This window comes from Oncorhynchus masou, chromosome 12, assembly GCF_036934945.1.
Source record: "Oncorhynchus masou masou isolate Uvic2021 chromosome 12, UVic_Omas_1.1, whole genome shotgun sequence".
Lineage (NCBI taxonomy): Eukaryota > Metazoa > Chordata > Actinopteri > Salmoniformes > Salmonidae > Oncorhynchus > Oncorhynchus masou.
The window spans coordinates 37,295,203-37,306,558 of record NC_088223.1 but is presented as its reverse complement, the minus strand read 5'-3'; the positions used below and the strand labels follow the sequence as shown (position 1 = coordinate 37,306,558).

Sequence of the window (11,356 nt, the reverse complement as noted above, 5' to 3'; positions counted from 1 at the left end):
AAAGCACCACCACAACATAATGCTGCTACTCCCGTGCTTCACGGTTGGCATGGTGTTCTTCAGCTTGCAAGCCTCCCCCTTTTTCCTCCACACATAACGATGGTCATTATGGCCAAACAGTTCTATTTTTTGTTTCATCAGACCAGAGGACATTGCTCTAAAAAGTACAATCTTTGTCCTCATGTGCATTAGCAAACCGTAGTATGGCTTTTTTATGGCGGTTTTTGAGCAGTGGCTTCTTCCTTGCTGAGCAGCCTTCCTGGTTATGTCGATATAGGACCCATTTTTACTCTGGATATAGATACTTTTGTACCCGTTTCCTCCAGCATCTTCACAAGGTCCTTTGCTGTTGTTCAGGGATTGATTTGCACTTTTTGCACCAAGGTATGTTAGTCTCTAGGAGACAGAACGCGTCTCCTTCCTGAGTGGTATGACGGCTGCGTGGTCCCATGGTGTTTATACTTGCGTACTATTGTTTGTACCGATGAGTGTGGTACCTTCAGGCATTTGGAAATTGCTCCCAAGGATGAACCAGACTTGTGGAGGTCTACAAAAATGTTTTGAGGTCTTGTCTGATTTCTTTTGATTTTCCCATGATGTCAAGCAAAGAGGTACTGAGTTTGAAGATAGACCTTGAAATACATCCACAGGTACACCTCCAATTGACTCAAATGATGTCAATTGGCCTATCAGAAGCTTCTAAAGCCATAACTTAATTTTCTGGATTTTTCCAAGCTGTTTAAAGGCACAGCCAACAGTAAACCTCTGACTCACTGGAATTGTGATACAGTGAATTATAAGTGAAATAATCTGTCTGTAAACAATTGTTGGAAAAATTACTTGTGTCATGCACAAAGTAGATGTCCTAACCGACTTACCAAAACTATAGTTTGTTAACAAGAAATTTGTGGAGTGGTTGTAAAACGAGTTTCAATGACTCCAACCTAAGTGTATATAATTGTAACTTGCGTTCCATACTTAAGTAGGCTATAAATTAAGCTTGAATTCTGCATTTATAGTAGCCTATTGTAGTGTTTCTGGGCATGGGTAGTTCAGGTTATGCGCTAACAGATCCCCTCACTAAGCAGACCTCTCTGGGGTGGGGGGTCTTGTAAATGTCAACCACCAGTGACTCTTGTTTTTTGTTTTTACATGGCCTCACACTCCCTGTCCCCCCCCCCCCCCTCTCTCTCTCTCTCTCTCTCTCTCTCTCTCTCAGTTTCTTTTGGTCCTGAGACAATGACATGTGGGAGGGGGATGGGGGTTTAGAGGGTCTTGTAAATGTCAACCACCAGTGACTCCTCTTTTTTTCCTACATGGACTCACCCACTTCCTGCTTTCTCGCTCTCTATATGTCTCTCTTTCTATCTCTCTCTCTCTCCAGATTTATTTTAGTCCCGAGAACATTGATGCCTAGGTTCATAAGTAATATAGAACCCCCAACACTTTAGTTCCCTTTACATCCAAATTCTCAGAATGTAGGACAGCGTTAATTTATCTTGATGCATTAGGCATCCTAAACCTCGTGCAGGATATCACATAGAAAATGGCACCAGATCATCACATGACCCTTCATTTCTCCAAGTCAGTGCTTGAGTTGGTGCTGGTACTGTTTATATTTAGTAGCAGAAGCTCCACAATACTTTTGAGCTAATATTCTATAAGAAAAACCGGAGCTCAAGCAGTAGAACACTTGACATTCTGAAGGGGCGTGCGCACTTGAGTTTGTGTTCACGCGGGGGCGTGTCCATGTACCCTATAGGAACATAAATTGCGAGCACACCTTGCCAACATTGTGGACAGAGCAACCCACAATTGTAAAAAAATGTTTTTTTTTTAAATGACACTTTTTTTTCTTTTCTTTAGCTCTTAATGCCTTCGTAGCCAACTTGACATTTAATTATACAATTATGCGTTGATTACATGTGGCAATTTGCACTTTGGCAGGTGAAGTCCTACCTGGCATTTTGAATAGCTGTCTTGTATGACTGCAGTTGAATAGCAAAACATTTTAAATGGGCTCTTTGAAATGATTGTAATGTCTGCACTGTACAATTATTGGGGATTCTATAGATGTCACAAAATAGATCAGCATCTATCACAGCCAGTTTCTTTCTATAGTGACTGTTAATCAGTGATGCTTAATGTAGTGAGGTACCTAGAGGATTTTAGTTACTTATTAAAATGTTGCCTCATACATAATAAAACCAAGTACAGTTAAAGTAAAACAAGTTATTAAGTATAGTATTTTTTTACTTTCAGAGGTCTTAGACCATATCAGAAAAAATGGTTAAGTTGATTTTTTGTGTGCAAATTAACCTTTAAAATGATATATTTTCAAAAGAATAGAAGGGCAGACTTGACAGGATCGAGTGGCAAGATAATACCCTGGGAAGCATTGCACTTCTGTGCTGTACGTTCCATAGGTGCTTGCTATCAAGTTCATAAGCCGGACCAAACTGCTGGGCCGTACATTGACCCTTGTGTGTAGGACTCCTTTTTTAGTTGGAGGTGTGTCTGCTTCTGTCAAGGGACATTTTTTTTATATGGCATCTTTAATATTGCATATTTAAAATTGCACATCATAAAGAGAACATAAGGAATGGCTATTGACAGGATCGGGTCACAGGACAGATCCTGGGTTGCATTTCACTTCTGTACTGTACATACCATAGGTGCTTGCTCATAAGTTCACAAGCCTGGGTTGTACAGTTTTCACTAGAAACAGGACGAAATGAGAAGGATTTACCTGAACTTGTCCAATAAGATGCTGCTTTTAATTGTCCATTTTAATTTTTTTTGTTGTCACCTTGTGCCCTAATGAATACGACCCTGGTCTGGCCAATACCATTCTCTACTTCTTTCCAAACGCCTTTCTGCAACACTCTTGTATCTCTCCTCAGCTGTCACATTCCTTTATTCTATCCATCTAATAATATCCTGCTAAGCTACTCAGCTAAAGTTCAGAGGTCACACTGGGACTTGTTTGGAGGAGCTGTTAGACCAATCATATCCCTCTAACCTTTATTTGACCAATCTGCAGCTGTCACTGCAGAGCCAAAGGAAGATTAAAGTTTGCGTTGATAGGCCCTTTCCCCAAATCAACCCGAATGTTTAACTGTACCTACTTGAAAGACCAAACGCTGTGCCTTGCAGTTTGATATTTCACTCCTGCTATCAACCTTAGCATGACAACTAAATGATGTGTCTCGTAATGACTGACTAATTGATCATGTTGACTGTTCACAGTTCCGGCAAAGCCAATCTTGTTGACCCATTGAAAAATGGTTTGTGGAGTATAGTTATGACTTAACTTTATTGACCTGGGCCAGGTTTCCCAAAAGCATCTTTTAAGGCTAAGTTAATCATAGAACCATAGGATCCTATGGTTCTATGGTTCTAACAATGAACTTAGCATCTTAAAGCTTTTGGGAAAGTGGGCGCAGAACAAAATTTACTTTGACCAAACTGTTACCAAACACTTGTTTTTCGCCCTGTGTTGTTTCTGACCACAGGAGGTTGGTGACAACTTAAGTCTCCAGCGTTGACAGTATTTGACTAATGTGGGCCTATCAGTAGTCTGCTCGAGTTAAACAGTAAAGGGAACGGTGCATACCGTACATACAGTATTTATTCCACTGAACTTTACCCCCCAAGTTATGCTGCAACTGGGCATTTAAAGGGGAATTACACTCCATGTTCCTGAACTATTTTCATACATTAAGTGGTCTTCTGTTGAAGTCTGTGTTACCCAAGATGCGCACCATGTCATTTGCGGTACTCCTCTTTTCCATTCTTTTGGGGTTGAGGGAGCTAGATATGCACAACTGATAGTGTGGAGCGTGGATTAATCTTGACATCAGACTACTGGATAGGTAAACGACAAATGTTACACTGACCAGCCTTGTCCCTTCCCTGCTTCTACAATTTGTGTCCTCAACCCGCACTTATCTGTTCTATGGGTCAGCACGCTGCACAAACCCAACCATATGAGGCATAAACAAAGGCTCTGGGCTGCAAATGTCAAGTATTGTTATCGGTCAAGGTTGGCAGGCCTTGTAGATTTGTCGGTATAGGGCTGCTGCCACCTGCTGGTATGGTCATATGGATACATGGGGATTAATCGTAAAACTATCTGATTTCGCTTCACAGATTTGGGCGTATTGGACGCCTGGTGACCCGTGCTGCCGCCAAGTGCGGAGAGGTCAATATCGTTGCCATCGAAGACCCCTTCATCGGCTTGGACAACATGGTGAGAACTTTATATAGGCTACTGCTTTATATACTGACAAATATACCATTTAAAAGGTGTGGAAATTGAAATAAATTGAGAAATATTAACCTGTTTTACTGAAGTCAGACCTTGAGTGGGTCAGGTCTGTTTCGGTTTAACAAGAAATATCTCAGGTGTACAAGTTTACTGTACACATATTCAACACCTCCCTAAAGATTGTATGTAATATCACTGACCAGCTCTCTACCACTGTTCCATAGCTCGACATGTTCAAATATCACTCCACCCACGGTGTTTGGAAACGCAGTGAAGTGAGGCAAGAGAATGACACGCTGATCATTGGCAACCTCCACATCCCATTTATCCATGAGTAAGTGTTGTTCCTTTTCCCTTTTCTCTGTAATTCTAATCCTAACTTCTATCTCTTTGCCATCTTCAGGAGGGACCCTTCCCAGATCAAGTAGGGCGAGGCTGGCGCTGACTATGTTGTGGAATCTACCAGTGTGTTCACCACCATCGACAAGGCCTCTGTTAGTACCTCTTCGCTAGCAGTAGGTCATATTGACAATGGTCTATACTTGAATTTGGTGGATATATATATATATATATATATATATATATATATATATATATATATATATATAAGACTTCGTGGCTATAAGGTTGTGGGTGAGCAGCAAGTGAGCATTGTGTTTTTATGCTGTGAGCATGTATTTTTGTGCTGTAAATTGTTCACATTGATACCTTCATTTTTTCCCTACAGACTGACGATTTTGCATCAGCTGCATGCGACTGAACCAAGCAAGGCAGCCTTGATGCTGTGTATATGTTGTTACACAAACATGCCCGTTGACCTCTCACAGGCTCACCTGCAAGGAGGTGCCAAGAGAGTCATCATCTCCGCCCCCAGCGCCGATGCCCCCATGTTCGTGATGGGCGTCAACCACCATCATCCCAATTTGTAAGTCGCTCTGGATAAGAGCGTCTGCTAAATGACTTAAATGTAATGTAAATGTAATTACGATAACTCCCTGAAGGTTGTCAGGTAAGCCCCTCCCCCCTCCACCCATGACATTATTTTAAAGGAGCAGTGTGACATGTACAAACATTCCTGCCACAGGGTGACATGTCACATGTACAAACAATTGCTGAATCAGACAGACACTCACACTCAGTTCCAGCAGGACAAAAATCATCCCTCAGTCTTACAGAGAATGCGAGTATGAAACATGCCCTAAACACATCCTACAATTGCTCACACACTTCAATTAAACTTTGGGACAATATCACTAAACAAGGTCCTGTGTTTGACAGATTTTGGAAAATAACTGTTTTCAACAATGGTTTTGTAAAGAAAAATGTACTCTCATCGTAAGCATTGTTTACTTTCCATTGATTTCCATAAGCCTTATCTTCAAATTCTATGGAAGTTGCATAACTCCTTGAGGTAAGAAAACAATTCAGATTAGGTAACATAGGAAACTATTTTACTTTGGAAAGGCAGGATTTAATGTGGGTCAAAGGTGGGTGGAGGAGTGACTTGGTGCTGCTGACGATACAGTTGAAATGATGTTGGGTTCTTCCTAGTGGGAGGAAATAGATTATGTTGATAATGATGTCACGTCCTCAAAGCAACGCCTCCTGTACAACTAACTGCCTGGCTCCAATCGCCAAGGTTATCAACGACAACTTTGGCATCATTGAGGGTCTCATGGTAAGAACGGATGATAATTGTGTTAAAAAAGCACAATTATCACACGGACTGGAATGTAGTGATAAAAGTGGGTCAGCACTGATGCTGACATTGAGATCTCGATTAATATACATGCTAACAACGCTCATGTTTCTGCTCTGCACAAGTTCTGAGTCATGTTTATCAGAGCACACAACAGAAAAAGAAAATATGGTTAATTTCAGATAGTAACTTCCTGTTTTCTTCCTTTTGGTGCCTAATGAACAAAACCCTGCATAGACTAGCATCCATATCACTTGTTTCCTCCCCCAGAACTCAGTTCACTCCGTCACAGCCACTCAGAAGAGACTGGTGCCAGCCAGAACATTATCCCTGCCTCCACCGGCGCCGCTAAGGCGGTGAGCAAGGTTATCCCCGAGCTGAATGGGTAAGAACCAATCCAGGACCATTGGTTTCGTAATGGAGGTTTTATGACCATAGTGATAATGGATGGGATTTGTATAGTCCTTTTCACTAAGGGCGAGTCTCAACATTCGAAAGCATGAAAACAATATTATAGCCCCATCCCTCAGCTGTATATCAAAACAAGTGGCAGGGCTGTCATTGTTTTATTATCCCAGAATGTAGATTTAACTGAACCTTCTGACCCACACAAAGCTGACCGGCATGGCCTTCCGTGTTCCCACCCCCAACGTGCCCGTGGTTGACCTGACTATCCGTCTTGAGAAGGCCGTAAGTCTTGTCACCTCTCTACACTTTTTGGGGTATTTTATTAAAATACAAGATGTTCTACACGAGTAGAGCTACTCTTTGATCAGGCTGTGTCACAGCCGGCCGTGACCGGGAGACCCATGAGGCGGCGCACATTTGGCCCAGCGTTGTCCGGGTTAGGGGAGGGTTTGGCTGGCCGGGATTTCCCTGTCCCATCGTGCTCTAGCGACTCCTTGTGGCGGGGCGGGTGCCTGCAAGCTGACTTCCGGTCGCCAGATGGATGGAGTTTCCTCCGACACATTGATGTGTCTGGCTTCCGGGTTAAGCGAGCAGTGTGTCAAGAAACAGTGCGGCTTGGCAGGGTCGTGTTTCGGAGGACGAATGGCTCTTGACCTCCGCCACTCCCGAGTCTGTAGGGGAGTTGCAGCGATGGGACAAGACTGTAACTACCAATTTGATATCATGAAAAAGGGGTAAAAAAACAGGAATTCAGAGTAGCTCTACTTAATTCCCTTGACCACCCTCCAAGCTACCATTGTTTTTGCACCTTTCCTGTAGTTACTGTAAATGTAACACACAACAGGGACTTAATACATTGTAATTTGTTTCCATTTAGTTACATTCTTGTTCTACATGAATAATGTTTTCTCCTGTCTGCCTCAGGCCCTTTATGAAGAGATCAAGAGAGTCATCAAGGAGGCCTCCACAGGACCCATGAAAGGAATTATGGGATACACAGAGGACCAGGTAAATATTTCCCATTCCAAGACCCTGCTTGAATACTATCAAATGCATCATTCCTTCCATACTTATAGAAATCACTGTTCGAGCATGATTTGATAGGTGTGAGCAAGGGTCTGTGTTGCAGTCCCTAATCATGTCAGTGAGTACCACAATGAAGGAAACAAGGAAGGATGCATTTTAAGACTACATGAACAGGGCTTTCCCTGCTCTCATGAACTGAACCTAAAGGTCATATGAACTAAAACATTTCTGTTTTTCACGTAATGAGCCTGTTGCTCTCCCCTCAGGTGGTTTCCACTGACTTCAATGGTGACAAACGTTCCTCAATCTTCGACGCCGGCGTAGGCATTGCACTCAATGACCACTTTGTCAAGCTAGTCTCATGGTATAGCAACTGGTGCTTGCCTACGGAGCTGTGAGGGGAACGGCACCGCAGTACCTCCAGGCTCTGATCAGGCCCTACACCCAAACAAGGGCACTGCGTTCATCCACCTCTGGCCTGCTCGCCTCCCTACCACTGAGGAAGTACAGTTCCCGCTCAGCCCAGTCAAAACTGTTCGCTGCTCTGGCCCCCCAATGGTGGAACAAACTCCCTCACGACGCCAGGACAGCGGAGTCAATCACCACCTTCCGGAGACACCTGAAACCCCACCTCTTTAAGGAATACCTAGGATAGGATAAAGTAATCCTTCTCACCCCCCCCTTAAATGATTTAGATGCACTATTGTAAAGTGGCTGTTCCACTGGATGTCAGAAGGTGAATTCACCAATTTGTAAGTCGCTCTGGATAAGAGCGTCTGCCAAATGACTTAAATGTAAATGTATGTATCCAGACCTACACACACAATATATATATATATATATATTATATACAATATACATCCCATATACGCAATATACATCCCATGACATCTTCCTTCTCCTGAACGGACATCCCACCAGTCCACCGCCAGAGAAAGAACCGGTAGCAAAGTACATAGCAACAGGTTTAAAATAAGTGACATTTCTGTGGCAGAGGATGGAGTCTTGTTTTTGCCTGCAAAATATTTCTGCCTTAATACACTCGGTCACACAATAAAAGTATTCTGTTTGTGAAGTGTTTGTCGTCTTCTGTTGTTGAAGTGTTCTCATGGTACATTCTAGCAGGCTTGTCGTGGTACATTTCATTAAAGCTGCACAGAGGCGGTGAAACATAGCATTTGGACCATGAATGGCATGCCACAATCTGCCAGTCATTTGCTCAAGTCTGACAACAGGAACCTTCTTCCACCTATAGTCAACTCCTTTAATTATCATGATAAGATAATGGTTCATTTATTTTCAACAGCTAGCAGTGAAGGCTCCTCAGAGGAGGAAGGGGGCCCATCCTCAGGGGGCCCATCCTCAGTGAATTTCTCCAAAATTAAAATGGTTAAAATATTTAAAGTTCACCTTTTTAGATCAAACTATACAAAATATAGTCACATGTTGTCACGCTCGTCGTAATGAGTAGACCAAAGCGCAGCGTGCGTAGAGTTCCACATAATTTTAATAAACCGAAACTCACTGAACAAAACAACCAACCAACCAACTGAAACGTGAAGCTACTGTTGTGCACTCAGGCAACTAAATGTACACAAGATCCCACAAACACAAATGAGGAAATGCCTATCTAAATATGATCCCCAGTCAGAGACAACGATAAACAGCTGTCTCTGATTGGGAACCATATCAGGCCAACATAGACATACAAATAACCTAGATGACCCACCCTAGTCTCTATCACGCCCCAACCAACACAGAGAATAAACAGCTTACTATGGTCAGGGCGTGACAGTTCCCCCCCCCCAAAGGTACGGATTCCGACCGCAAAACCTGACTCAATAGGGGAGGGTCCGGGTGGGCATCTACCGTCGGGGGCGGTTCCGGTGTGGGACGAAGGACCCACTCCGCTCGCAGATCCGACGTCTCCCTCCATGGTGGCTCTGGTGCGGAGATCGTCGCAGGAGGAACCGGACCATGGATTGTCGCCGGAGGAACCGGACCGTGGATCGTCACAGGAGGCTCTGGACTGAGAACCCCTTCTGTTGGCTCTAGACTGAGAACCCCTGCTGTTGGCTCCGGACTGCAGACCGTTGCTGGAGGTTCCGGACCGCAGACCGTCGCTGATGGTTCCGGACCGCAGACCGTCTCATGAGGTTCCGGACCGCAGACCGTCTCATGAGGTTCTGGACCGCAGACCGTCTCATGAGGTTCTGGACCGCAGACCGTCTCATGAGGTTCCGGACCGCAGACCGTCTCATGAGGTTCCGGACCGCAGACAGTCTCATGAGGTTCCGGACCGCAGACCGTCTCATGAGGTTCCGGACCGTAGACCGTCGTTGGAGGTTCTGGACTGTGGACCGTCGTTGGAGGCTCGGGACTGTGGACCATCGTTGAAGGTTCCGGACTGTGGACCGTCGTTGAAGGTTCCGGACTGTGGACCGTCGTTGGAGGTTCCGGACTGTGGACCGTCGTTGGAGGCTCTGGGCTGGGTACTGTCACCGGAAGCTCTGGGCTGGGAACTGTCACCGGAAGCTCTGGGCTGGGAACTGTCGCCGGAAGCTCTGGACTGGGAACTGTCGCCGGAAGCTCTGGACTGGGAACTGTCGCCGGAAGCTCTGGACCGGGAACTGTGGCCGGAAGCTCTGGACTGGGAACTGTGGCCGGAAGCTCTGGACTGGGAACTGTCGCCGGAAGCTCTGGACTGTGGAGGCGCACTGGAGGCCTGATGCGTGGTGCCGGCATTGGTGGTACTGGGCTGGTGACACACATCTCAGGGCGAGTGCGGGGAGCAGGCACAGGACGTACTGGACTGTGGAGGCACATTGGAGGTCTGGAGCGTAGAGCTTGCACAACCCGTCCTGGCTGGATGCTCACTTTAGCCCGACAAGTGCGGGGCGCTGGCACAGGACGCACTGGGCTGTGAAGGCATACTGGCGATACAGTGCGTAGAGCCGGCGCAGGATATCCTGGACCGAGGAGACGTACTGGAGACCAGGAGCGCTGAGCCGGCACAACCCGTCCTGGCTGGATGCTCCCTTTAACTACTACTTAAAGGGATAGCTTTCTGGGTTTTTACTGCAATCCTAATTGGTTTGTGTTCTTACTTATTTAAAATACATACAATTTGTTTAAAATACAGGCTCTACAGAAAGCCCTAATGAAGTAAACTATGTATGGCTTGGGAGTAAAGACATATTCTAAAAATCTTTGGGAAAAGTTATGTTCCATAAACATAGATGAACACAGATCTTCTGGAGTGATATTGTGTCAATAGAAGTCTGATTTAAGTATTGACAAGTCATTTTGGGATGTTTTTAGAGAAGTGTGGCAAACGCATTCTATGCATTGTTTACTTCACAGATCTTTCTGTAGAAAACAATCTCTTTAAGTTGATTGTTTCTGTCCTTTCACTCGCTCAGGACAGGATCATGGTAACATAGCAACTATTGTGAAGAGACCAACTACATCTTTGATTTATGCCCTTCCCTATGCTACCAGAACACAGAATACAACCACTGAGATGATACCAACATCCACAAATTCAAGTCTGTTAAGGCCTGAAAATTCTACTACAACGAAGACCACCAGAACATTTGAGATAACACTATTCTCCTCAATTACAAGTCAGTATACACCCGACCAGTCTACCAGTACTGTGAAAACTCCCATTGAGAAAAGAGCAACATCCTCCATTGCAACTGGGAATGCCACTTCAGTTACCATGGTACATGTTGAAAATGCTATTGGAAGAGGATCTTGTGATGTTAGTAAATATGTAATACCCTCTGACATTTCAGTGAACGGCAGGCCAGAGATTGACATAGATCAGGTGCTGGGAGGGGGGGGGGGATCTACACAAGATGCGTCAGGAATTCATGACCAACTGCAACATCTATCCACACTAAGAGGGCGTGGCCTGTCAGCAAGTCACACTCTTCTCTCCACTGATC

At 44.7% G+C, this 11,356-nt stretch overlaps 1 pseudogene; it reads left to right on the top strand.

Annotated features, from left to right (window-relative positions):
- The first annotated feature begins 4,500 nt into the window (after window positions 1-4,500).
- Window positions 4,501-8,259, top strand: LOC135550001 (glyceraldehyde-3-phosphate dehydrogenase-like; annotated as a pseudogene).
- Window positions 8,260-11,356: the final 3,097 nt, after the last annotated feature.